We start from the raw sequence: 13,275 nt of genomic DNA, 5'->3' as shown, positions 1-13,275 counted from the left end.
GTGACGAGTTCACATCTCCCACCGTTTTATGCAAAAGTCTTACGCTTAAAGAGCTAAATAGTCGCTTCTTCTGTCCCACAGTTCACAGTAAGATGTGGAAGGCAGACAGCGGAGAAAGATTTGAGATGATAGTTAATTAAATCACATATTATGATTTATGAAGCGTCACTTTGTGGTCACAGGCGGGTGACTCATGGAGGTTTCAAAGTGTAGTCCCGGAGAGATGGGGGGATAAAAGACAGTTTTAATTAATTGACCAATGAGGTTCTATAGTTTTTAATTTTTCATATGCAGTTCTATAATGCATGTTGTACCTTGACCTCTACAGAGTAGTTTGTGTTTGGGAGAGGAAGGAGATCTTGTTCTGCATGAACCTTTCAGACACAGAAAGCACAAAAGCAGATAATCCTCCAAAAGAGTGGGTATCGCATAAAGGAGCATATGTACCATTTTTCATGTTGCCTCGGGTTCTGTGACTTACACACTATGTGCAGCCGCAACTTCTGTTTGTATCTGGGATCCATTACATTTCCTCGATACTGCAGTTATGTCACGTTTTGTGCTGGTAGTTTCAGTGGGCATGACCCTAGTTTTGAGCACTCTGCCATAAGTCTCATCAGATGCAGCCTCCAGTTGAACTGCAAAAATCCAGTCGCTAATAGTTTTCCAATATCGGGATGTGTCGGTTCAGTAAAAGACTTCTGCGATGGATGCTCTTGTGTATCATTCCTCTGAGGAGAGCCTCTGGTAGAGTGCTCCTTGTCCTCTCTTCATCCAATTTCAGGGAATGGCCATATCCTTCAAGATGGTGACGGATTTCTTTCGCACTTCCTGAAGAACAGAGAAGCATAATTACCTACAGAGAGAACACAGCTCCGTCCAGAACGTGACCAGCCATATATAAGCGGGAATTAAACTGCGAATGAGGAACTACAGGAAGAGAATAGGTCAGCAGAGACTTATCCATTTAAATATGAATTAAATCTGTTTTGTATTGGAAAATACATACAGAACAGTTACAGAAGCACCTGCCAAGCTTTAAAAAAAAGTGCTGGAGAGGACTGGTTGGAAGAAACCCCTGCAGGCAATGCAACCCTGAATCTATTTGTTCAACAAATTCATGGATATACAGTGTGTGTCCGAATTCATTGTTCATTTGTGCTCAATGTGAGACAATACACATGAACAGATGCAGTCTCCACAGGAAGCCACCCAGCTGCACAGCAGCAGGTACTGCTTCAAATGGCAAATACCCAAGCCACGCATACAGTGGGATTGAAAGAACAACAAGCTACCCAAGCAGCTTGGTGCTGACTATTCATGCCTTGGAATATTTTTCCTTTGAGCAAATGATGATAAGATGCCAGTTCTGGACAGCCAGGAGGCAGGTCCAAGGACATGGAAAAATGGATTTCAGTATGTATTTGCCTCAGGCCAAAGAACATCAACTGTCCCTGTAACCGAGGGACTGACCTGAGGCGATTGTCACCAGGAGATGAAGTACTTGTATTGCTTTCATCCTCTGTTTACAAATTGCCATACAGGCTGCAACGAAAGGTAGTGGTCATACATCAGCAGATGGATGTTGACAATGAGGTCATTCCTGTCTGAAAGAGGAGAAACGCTACAACCGCCATCTCCTTAAAGACGACGAGTATGCAGAGTCTGTCTCTGGTGGAAATGAGCTCTATAAGCTTTGAAAGTAAAGTTTGTTTGTGTTCCTGGTACAAATCATGCTGAATCACAAAACACAAAGGGATATGTTCAGAGCGGGTAACTCACAGCAGGAGAGTAGACCCAAAAAGCTGGATTTACATCACATCTGCCAAAGAGTGCAAGCGAGACTCTGAAACTGAGTTTTTTTTTTTTGGACAAGGGAGTCAACAGTGCTCCTCACCCTCCTACAACAGGAGAGACAGTTCTGACAAACACAGTTCAGGGCCCTGACAGGAAAGCACAAACCTTCTATGCAACCCTCTGGAGGAACATACACCTCTGTCAATCTCAAAGGAGATGTTCACTGTCCATCAACCTCCAGTCCTCCGGCAACACCGCAAGCTAAAGTACACATGGTTATACATCCCTATAAGACCACAAACAGCTTGCAGGAGCTATTTCAACATTATCTAGTATGAATCTACCTCCATCATCCATTTCCCCCTCAGCAACACCTCTCTTTTGTCCCAGTGCTCTTTGACAGGTCCAATATGTGAGTGGAGAAAATACCGACAACAAACTTCGGGAAAACTACTGGATGCAAGGCAAGCCCAATTAATCTGTCCTCCTCCTCTGACAAGGGTTAAATTCAGCCCAGTCGCCAGGACAAAATGTTGGCAGTTAATGTTTCTGCATACCACTGATGCATTCACATTCCCTTTTAATGAGCGACCACAGCATGTCGACATTTGGATCTCCAACTGTGTTTGTGCTGACCAAAACAGGTATTTTCAGCCAAAACGTGATCTTTTCCTAACCCTAACCATGTGGTTTTTTTTTACCTAAACCTAACCAGAGCATAAGTACAGCGTTGTCACAAGATAAAATTGAAAAAAAAACGTAAAGCTGCAACATAAAGAAATGTTAAGTTTCAACACATCCGTGGTTCGCAGAAATGTACATTGCCAGCATTTATTCTGGCGAATGGGTTGGTCAGATTACTAAGAAAGAAAGAAAAAAGAAAGAAACAAAGAAACAAGAAAGAAAGAAATTGAACAGCTCTGTCTCAAGCCCCTCCATGAGGACATTTTCTAAAAGTAATCTCAACTTCATTTAAGAGTATAAGGGTCTGTGCCTCTGCCTCTCTGCACACTGACTGATAATTTGTCCTCAAAAAGACTGAAGTTTTAACGAGTCTCTCTCTCACGAGTGCTCCCATTAAGGTGCAAAATAGTCTGTCTGAAGGTTCTTTAAGGCCAGCGTTTACTTGATTACGTTCAAAACTTATGAATGTCATTTTGTTCTGCACCAACAGCACATATATATCAGGCCAGCGAAGGCATTAATTAAAAACTGAATTGTCTTTTAGTGAAGCATAAAAAGCTGTGTGTACATTTGAGTGGAAGGGGCGAGACAGCAACGCTAGTCTGGAAGTTTCAAGTCTAAATAAACATTTCTAATCAATCTAGTTCTAATTTTTTCTTTTTTTAAACTATACTAATGATACGATGGTCTTTCTGAGTAGTCATACTATATATACACCACTTCTCAACGAAACCACAGAATGTAGCATGAGAACTTGCATTAGACCTCGATTGCTAAAACATGCATGTGTGCTTTTAAGTATGTTTTTGAATTATTCATTGTTTGCAGACATGGTGCTATTTTTAAAAAGTATGCCAAAGTTAAGTCGCATGGAGCTCCAGTGCTTAAAATATTTACTGTTTATGCTAAGTATATTTCATCTTCCTTCCACTGACAGACATTGTCTCTGCAAAGGTAACATGTCACATAAATGATACAAGGATCTTATTTTGTCCCTCCGGGCCTTGTAGGCTTGTATTTGATAATCCTTTGCCCTTTTTATTTCCCCAACGGTAAACACATGTGCAGGGCAGTCATCCTGCTGTCATGCATAATTTACCAGATTTAGTTTGTTTGCGTACCATTTTAACACCTAGGATAAAACATAAAATGACTGTATAAACCAATATACAAGATGACATTGAATTAAACATTATGCCAAAAGCCTGTGGCATCTCAATGGTCTTAGGCATTGCTGTGGACTATGTTTCTCTTCTGATCTCCCATGTTCCCTTGATGGACAGCTCTGAGACATCACAGTGACAATCAAAAAGAAGACGAAGTGACAGGGACATCCACTTGTGTGCATGCATGCCCAAGAATGAACAACACTGTCTCTGCGTGTCCGTCCTTGTCTTTCGCACACAGATCTTTCAGCGTCAACTCTTGGGTAGTGTTCATGGCAACGAGTGAACAGACACAGGCAACTGTAAATAGAGCTACTAAAACAGTGACAGGAGCGTAATTTAATTCAGGCAATGATCCACAGGCCAGAGAGAGACCACGTCTGCGTTGCTGCTTAGAGCAATGTCAAGATCACTAAAAGTAAGAATGGAAACGAACACTACGTTCATGACTGCATGGACTGAATATGTCAGCGCTAATTAACTTTACACAGCACGAAAGGTTGTTATGAGTGTCGGTGTTCTGGGCAAACAGGTAAGAATAAATTGCGGCGGAACCACGTGACATTTAAACACAACGTCAACGATAAATATTCTGCGAAGGGAGAGAAAATCACAGCACTGACTCCACACAACTGACCACGTCATCGTTCAAAGATCGTTTGAGACATGAAAAGAAATATAGCAGCAAAAAAACAGTTGTGATTCACGTCATTAACAATGGATATATTCCAGTGTGGTGTTCCAGTTCAAGGGTTGCTGTGTGTGCTGGCTCTCTGACATGGCTCGCTAGGACAAAATGGAGAAGAGTCATCATTAACGTTGTTAGTTACATCTGCGCTTTTCCTTCTTCAAGTCCCAGAAAATGTATATTCTGCACTTACGTTATGCTGTACAGCACGTTGTGTAAAAGCAAAAATGTAGCAATTAAATGGACGCACTAGCAGGTTTTTAATCCTTTGTGTGGATAGTCTTTAAAGAATAATGATGTTGCTGTTATGTTTTTTTAATAATAATTATCGACAGGTCACAAAAAACGAGGAAAACAAACAATGCATTTACTTCCCAGTATTGTCTGTGTGGCCAAACTCGATATATCTGATGCTGTAAAAAGTGGAGAAGGTCAGATTTAAGAGTTGTGAAACAATGTGCACCGTGTGTAACACACACACACACACACACACACACACACACACAAGCACGCACACACCGCATCCCTTCACTGTGCTACATGATAAATCAATTTAGTTTAAATGTCACATGGGCACAATGTATCCTTCAGAGACATCTCATTGACAAGCACATGCAGTTTTCACTCCTCCATTCTGTGGGAGAGGCCAGCAATACACAAACTGTGTCAATAACAAAAGATATTAAATAATAGGATAGGATAGGGGAAATTCAGAGATCCCAGTATCAGAGTGTGTTTTATTGAGCGCTCACAGTGGGGATTACAGATTCAAACTGGCATAATTCATTCTAGTTCGAATTTACACTTGTAGTTGTAGTGTTTGGTTCATTTGTCAGAAAGAAGGTGATCAATGTTGCGTTTTTGTTCTGGGGCTCATGCTCACATGGACTTTTTACAAATGAACAAAGAGTAGTAAACATGAAGTCATGACTGACAGGTAACTCATTCATTTGACATCAGTATAGTCATCCTGTATCATTAGCACATCATCATACCCCATAGCAGCTAATGGGGCACTTTAATGCTTCTGATGTGTTGTTTGGTTATCACAAAGAGCTACCAAAAAAAACACCTGCTTATTAGCATTATTAGTATCGTTACACTGCCAGTTGACCGCATGTCATGAATAATGACTAACAAGTAGAGACAGGATGAAAAGGAGGCGTCTTGTCCAGTAATGATTCTGTGCTTATTACTGCGGGATCGCTGTCAAACACTTTTTATGGACTTAACAAACTGGCAGTACAGTAGCGGGACCAGTTTTAATAGCTTTTGTCCTATTAACAGGGGAAAAAACACGCTGATGTGCATATGTGTTATCATTAGAAGTGATTTTACATTAAAAAAAAAATAGAAGAGGAATCAGTTAGTCTATAAGAACTCTTCCTGAACAGTTCACAGTTATCACATTAACCAAAATCCACTTGGTTAGCCGCTTGCTTTCACACCACACTACAGTCATATTTAAAAAAATAAATAAATATTGAAATTTACAAGCAAACAAGTCGATATAAAAATCATAAAGTGGAATTTACTCCTATTCTCAGTGCATGTGCGCTGAAGGCTTCAAGTTTCCACATCACACTTGTGTATGCTGAATATTGGACCACGATTGGCTGACAAGCTGTTTGTTGTGTCAATTACCACAGAAAATTTACACTTTCAACAATTCATGTGAAAACAGCCCTCTAGTCTGGAACTGTGCACATACACCATTCTGCAGAGTTAAGCTCAAACATTCAATGGGAACAAGAAGAAAAGCATTTTTTATTTACTAGATTGACAGGGGAGAGATGAAAGGAAATGAGGGGAGAGAGGGGAATGACGTACATCAAATGTCCCCATCTGGAGTGAAACAAGGAACATTGTGGTTCATGGGCAGCACAGGAAAAAGATAAAACTAACAGCCGGCAGCCAAAAATGGTTAATTAATGGTTCATCACAGAGAGTTCACTGACCTTGAGCGTTTGACAGCTTCAGACTAAACAGGCAGCCGGTTCTGGTTATTGTCTGCGGTTATTAACAATACGTTTTGTGTCTTCAAATGATTAGAATAAAAAACAAAAACTCACCACCCCAATGATTTTACACATGTTGGCTTCTTATGACCGATCTCACTGAAACGCAACTCGCCGCAACATGACCAGACGAACACAAGTCTCTTTAAGATGACTCCACATGTCAGAGTTAACGCAGAACAGACACACAAAACTTAAAGAAAAACTTCATTCCCCTTGCTGTACAAACATAGCCGACCACAGCTCTGTCTGTACAGAGTTATTGCAAAAACAATACTCAATAGTTCAAAGTAAAATACATTATTATATAAACTTGTCCTGGATGAGAACAGTATTGCCAGTGTATTCATTTGTAGCGGTGTCATTAATATTTAATCCACAGGAATGTGGGTCATTTTTACTGTTTTCATGCTCGTTTCTTTTTGAAATGCCAACAAAACATTTCAGTTTAATTCATGAATGTTCAGGTTGAATCAGATACATTAATATGGCACGAAGCATTCACATTATGGGTCATTACGCACTCACCGTCATTGACATTTGGCTTTACAGCACTTAGATTGTGCTTTGTGGAGTGATTTTATGCTCTTTTTTTTTTTTTACCGTTCGAGCTGATGGAAAAAAAAAACCAAAACAAGTTGCAGCTCACATCAAGTCTTTTTTTGATTACAGAGCAGGCACTCATGTTATCAACCTCTCATTTCCACAGCATCACAGGCTCTTTCAACAGGCCTCTCCTCCCATAGTGGCCATCAATGCATTCTCTATTTGTTGCTCTGAGAAGGCACCAGGCACCTTTTGTGCACATCTCATATCAGTCACATCCCTGACAGGTGTAAATACATGTCCTCAGCTCTGTCGGTGACAGTGTATGTATGTGTATGTAAAACTCAATCAGAGGTGCGAGTTGAAATCATCTCACCAGGCGTTTCCAGCAAACACTTTGCTATACATGTGGTTTTGTTTGGATTGTGCAGCCATCATCTGATCCATTATGCCACAAGATTTGACTTCATGTGGGTGTCAAGACGTCAGGACCCGAGACAACCATACAGCATGTCACCGATATTAAAACCAGTCTTTGCTATCTTTGCTAGAAATTGTCAGGATACATTTAAGAGACCCGCAGGGCTCTTACATGGTTATGCATGGGTTACAGGTGTCAGTAGTCAAAAATGAGCTGTAGAAAGTGATGTCGTGCTGCAAATTGTAACCGGCATTTTAATATAAAAGAATATTTTGTGTCATAGCACAACTTCATTCTCTCACTGCTTCCCACACCTGTTTTACACAAATGTTAGTCTGGTCGCACCCAATTTTGATTTCCCAGGGGCATTATTAACATGTGCAGACCAAAATGCTTCTTGACACAACTGGATAGACCGATAACAAATTCTAGCAAAGATGTAATGCTGAGCGACACATGCAAGCTGGGGCAGTTCTTGGTCTGTCTTTAAGCAGGTAAAAAAAGAGCGACCTGGCCACAAACGTTCTTGAATTACAGCGACAGAACAGTAGACTGAAAACATGTGAGGCTAGAAACAGGCATTTCCATAACAGAATCTTGATTCATGTTCGATCAGCACTTCCTAGTTTGACAGTTTGACGTGAGTTTTATGAGCTTGGCGCGCTGCTGGACGAACCTTCATACTGGACGCCATTGGATAATTCTACAACCAATCAGAGCAGCGAAAAGTGTAACGTGACTTTTCAAATCTGGACTGGTAAGGCTCCTCTGTCAGTCATCGTATCAAACCAGCCCTTGTATGAGATAAGTGGCTAATACTGGCCTGATAGGGACCAGATCGGATGGGTATCCGTCTGAATGGGAGGAGGACCATCTGCCAGAGCAAGTGAGCGCAGCAGATCTGTCTGGCTCCAGAGCTACACAAATGTGGGAGGTTGACAACAGCTGATCTGGTAAAACTGTGTGAAACGGAAGATACTGACCTGCAAAGGCACTGCAACAGATTGAGTGACACACAGAGCACGTCTGAATCAAGATCAAACTCTCTCCAAGAGCTGCATATACTCAAAGAAGTGCAGCACTTCGATCCATTAGTTTCCTCAGTGGACAAACATTTGCATGCTGTGAGATTACACTGACTGTCCCAGTGACTATGGTCAGTAGTTTAAAGAGCAGGAAAGGGTGTTAGGATCGGTCATAGACTGGACTTATCCTCCAGAGACCGAGGTTTGCGCCCCATTTATGACCGAGAGTCAAGAGTGATTTGTTTTTAAGTTATGTTGATGAAGGTTCTCAGTCATCCTGGTCATGGTATTTCTAAGTGCTGTATCGCAGGCAACTGGACGTGTTTCAATTTCTTGAAAAGAAAAACTGAAACACTGAAACTGAAACGTGGGAATAGTGTTTTTCACCTGCTTCACAGTGTTTGCTCTGTTTTTACTCCTTGCCCCAGACACTAGGCCTGACCTTTACCCTTCACTTTCAAGTGTTAAGCCCACAAGGCTTCATTTTCAGCTGCTTAGCATTTTAACACCTTTTTTTCAATGTGACATCTCACATTCTACTCTCAATCTGATACAGTACATGGAGGATCTTCATAATTAATTCGGAGGCCTGGACATGGTGGTCACACGAGGAACATGTAATGTCCTTATGTGACCACCAATGTAAGATGTTATATTGGTCAAAGTGGGGCAGTTGAGTACCCAGCAGCAGAGCCTTTCTGAGAAGTGTGAAGTTTCCTAGAAATGGAAAGCTCAGTGAGACCATCTACTTTCTTTTTATGAGCTGACTGAGTATAATGCCAAAGCACTCTTCCACCACATGATGGGCTTTTGAGTACTTTAAAGTGTTCATTTGTTTTCTACTTTCCCCCTAATGCATTAAAATCCATTAAAATAATCAAATTACATGAACAAATTTGGTGTAATGTATGACTGTAGGTCTGATCACGGAAAACCTTTCTCAACATGGCCACCAGTGACAAAAATGTTGTCAATACCTGAATAAGGTTAAAGTGCTTTGAGCCATGCAGATAAAGCTTTCATTTAAGTGCCTGTATTCAACAAACCTGAATGAAAGAGGGCTGTACCTCTCCATTTTTAAGTCTTCAGGTGTCAGGTTGGTTCAATGTTACATTTTTACTTTGCATATACTGGTACTGGAGTCTTGCTGTCAGGTTATTCTTGCTCTTCTTCCTCTACAATAATGAAATCGAGGCATACAAACTGAAGAAAAAGCAGTGTCGGGAGGGGCTCCGAGGTCTAGCTTTCATTGTTGCTCCACAATCACCGGCCTCATAGTACAGACTAGTAAAGAACATGATGATTTACTAGTCTGTACTATGAGGCTGTTTTGTTTTCACGTTATGTTGCATTACACTCAAAGCTTGATTACATCCAGTGTGTTTTACTTCCTGGTTTTAAAAAAAAAAGGCATGATGAGAGACTATGAAATGGTTGTATTAGCTAGGAAGAAGTTGAATGCTAACGTTACGGTTGCTAATGAGTTATCTAACGTGCTGTTTTACCACTAAATAAGGCCAGAAGTCCAGATATTCAGCATCCATTGTATTTCATCTAGGAAGTGGAGAAACGACAATGATTTGTCAGATTGTACGACCTGAAATCTGCAGCACAGCAGTGCAGCATTTTCACTCTGATAACAGCATTTGAGCTTCCCACCATGAGTGATGGAAGAAAATGGCTGCTGCGTAAATATGGTCTGCATTCAACACAACGCTTTACTACATGGTTTTGCAGTGGTAATTGAGTGGCACAGGAAGGAGTCCTAAAGCCTGCGACATTCATGAAGTAAAGTCTGAAGATGCTGAGACTTTCACATTTTGTTCCAGTGTATAAAATGTCAGTAAATACCCCACTGTGAATGTTAAAGCGTTTATGTGTCTTTATCAGACTACAGAGGTTGTTTTGGACAATAATTGCCATTACCCCGAACACGAGACTCATCTACTCACTGGTTATAGTAACTTATAGACGAGACTTTGTGTAGTCCATTCATAGCTTAACATCAGCTTTTTACTTCTGCTGATTGCATTTACGCTCCAAATTTAAAGTGTTAATTTATTTATTAAATATTATTTATTTATTATTATTTGAGTTTGCCACAGAGCTTCATTTCTGCAACAATCCAAAATCCAATTGAAAAATCCCATAGGCTTATTGTCGGGCTGATGACGATGTTATCCTCCGGGTTAGCCTAAAAAAAATAATACTTCATCCCTGCAGCACAACATCTTCCAACCGACGTGGCGTTCTCACAGCCACAAAAGGTCCGTATCACTTAAATATAAACATAGTTAATTAGACATTTGAACAAAGAACAAGCTATATAACCGTCCTTGTAAGGAATATCCCCTCTGACAAATATTGCCTGGCTTTAAAGACCCTCCTAACCTATTTACATTTTATATTTACAATTTCGATTATCATGCCAATTGAAGTGGCCTTTATTGTGCGTCCCACTGTTATTCCTGTAGCTAATGAAATTCTGCTCCCGCTTCATTACGTAACATCTACTTGTCGATACATGTAGAATATAGAAATTAGCACACAGAAATGAGAAACATGAATACGATTCTCAAGGAGCTAAGCTGCCAAAGCACAGCACAGCGACCTGCATTACTTGAATGAAAGCTTCTGTGTAAATGAAGGATTTACTGACGTTTGTTCCATATTCATTTCGAAAAAAGAATGAATGGGAGTTACTTAATCAGAGCAGATGAAGTGCTAATTTAATGTCGAGCACAGCGTTACTCATAATTGGCAACATATAGTACATGTAGAAAATACAAACATTCAGACAGAGCACACATATGTATCGATCAAAGATCAGGACAACGGGCTGAAGGCTGTTGACAGAAGAGTTTAGTTGCAGGTCTTGTAATTAAATCAGGCTCTGACATGAGCAGTTCACTGACAGACGGAGAAAACAGAGAAATTTAACTCGAGTCGGAAGAAAAAGACTGGAGTTGTTAAATAACCAACGGATGAATCACAGTATTTGTATATTCCTCTTTGTGGCTTTGCTGTTGGGATAATGAACTAGGCTCAGAGCTCGGATCTAAATCCTTAATGCATCTTTATCTCTTTCTCTCCCACTCGTTTCTTCATCCCCCCCGACACAAACACTGAGATATTTTAACATTCAGCTACTCAAACAAGCCTCTGCTGCCTACCTTTGCTCCCATCGACTGGAAAACAAACCATTTTGAAGTGTGTACTCAAGAATAAGTTGTTTAATTGCACACGTTCGGTAGCTGTTGGTGTCATTGTTTGCACAGACGATGTAGTTTTAAACACGCAGTGGAAAATAGACCTTAGCAATTAGAACAATACATGTCAGGACTACTAAACTGCTTAAAAAAGGGAAATTTGTGACAGAATACACTGAGATCCAACACAAACCCCTCAGAGTTTTGTTTCTGTGCCGTCATTAGATAAAATGTCTGTTACAGATTAATGGATTTTTTTGTTGTGCCGTTTCAAAGCTGCACTAATAGACTTTTTAAAAGCAATTTATTACTGCGCTGCAATTACCCAATTAGATTTTGTCACAATTGATTCTTCCAAACCGCTGATCGTTCATTGGCAAAAGTCAACCGTCACAAAGATTGCTCTTCATCGTACAGCACAGTTGACTTTGTATCTGTTTTCTTTTATTTTCTTTTGTTTTTTTTAAAAAAAAGCTAAACCTCACTGTAATAAAATTATATTTGACATTTGAATTTGACTTCCATGAAACGTACAATAAGAAGATTTTGAAGTTTGCTTCTGTAGTATTATGTCTTCTGACCTCTTCCTTTCGAACACAGTGACATAAGGAAGTCGTATTTTATTTCAGAAAAAGGAAAATAGGAATGGAAAATGTAATGAACCGATAAACACTCTAAAGTTAACCCCAGTATTAAATCACTTCCGAATCGGGCAAACGCGAGGGGACACAGCGATGCTTTTACAGCAGAATATAAATGACCCCCGTAATTTAAATCAATTACATCTGAAGATTAACTGAATGTCATTGACATTTACCACACATAAATTAATGTCAACACAAATGGTACCATAACTGCAAGTCAGCTAAGAATGATTACAGTTCAACTCCAACTCAGTGTATATTTTTTCAAACTTTTATTGCATTGCATAATTGTATATTACTTGATTAGAATGGGTGATGACCGTGACATTTAACATTAATATGCAGTCTCAAAGGGGCAAAATAGAAGATGAATGCTAATGTTTCAATCATACTGTATCTAAACTGATCCACTGAACAGCACACTGATCCGATCTGTAACTAGTCTTTTTGAAAACCATCAGCATCCCCGAAATACAAAGGCAATAAATAAAAGGTAACTGCAGGACAAGCGCATTTTAGTCAGAAAGCAAGCTTCACCAAGAGCTCAACTTTTTTTTCCTACCCACTAGACGTCAGACAGCAGCCCTTTGAGCCAGCGCAGAAGATTATAGGATTTTTCTTTGCTATTTGCATGTCTCTTTCACTAGACATGTCCTGCTGTTTGGAGTTGCTGGAGTCCAGGCTATTGATCTCCATCCAGGAGCTGCCTTTTTTATTGTTGTAAAGGCGGATTAGTTTTCAAAGGAGGAAGACATAATGATACTTTGCAAACAGACCATACGAGCGGTTTTTGTTGATTTGTCTGGCACTTCACCCTGCTGAGTTATACTCTCACCAGCGGTGCAAACAGGTGAGGGGTAAAAAAAAAAGCTGAGAATGTTGTATGGATAAAGAAAACTGGGTATAACAATGGTGGTGCAGGGGTAAAATTTGAGTCAATTTTAATGATGAATTGCATTAATCTGGTCTAGTCTGAAGAAAAGAAATGTAAAATTAGTATCATCTAAAAATGTATTCTCTATATTACAATTATTTTGAGTAAACTTGTGGATTACTCTGAGTTTGAACTGAGTTTCT

At 40.0% G+C, this 13,275-nt stretch overlaps 1 long non-coding RNA gene across 2 annotated transcripts in view; it reads right to left on the bottom strand.

Annotated features, from left to right (window-relative positions):
- Positions 1-13,275, bottom strand: part of LOC311267414 — a 93,900-nt gene that overhangs the window by 63,561 nt on the left and 17,064 nt on the right. Inside the window, exon 3 of one of the 2 annotated variants that reach the window (XR_014623835.1) lies at positions 321-831. The exons of the other annotated variant lie outside the window; for it this stretch is intronic. This is a non-coding gene — a long non-coding RNA (uncharacterized lncRNA). Of the gene's footprint in view, positions 1-320; positions 832-13,275 lie in introns of those variants that run through there. 2 annotated transcript variants of the gene reach the window in all.

Source organism: Pagrus pagrus, assembly GCF_965226575.1.
Source record: "Pagrus pagrus genome assembly, chromosome: 2".
Taxonomy (NCBI): Eukaryota; Metazoa; Chordata; class Actinopteri; order Spariformes; family Sparidae; genus Pagrus; species Pagrus pagrus.
The sequence above is the reverse complement of the archived record's forward strand: the minus strand, read 5'-3'. Positions and strand labels throughout refer to the sequence as shown.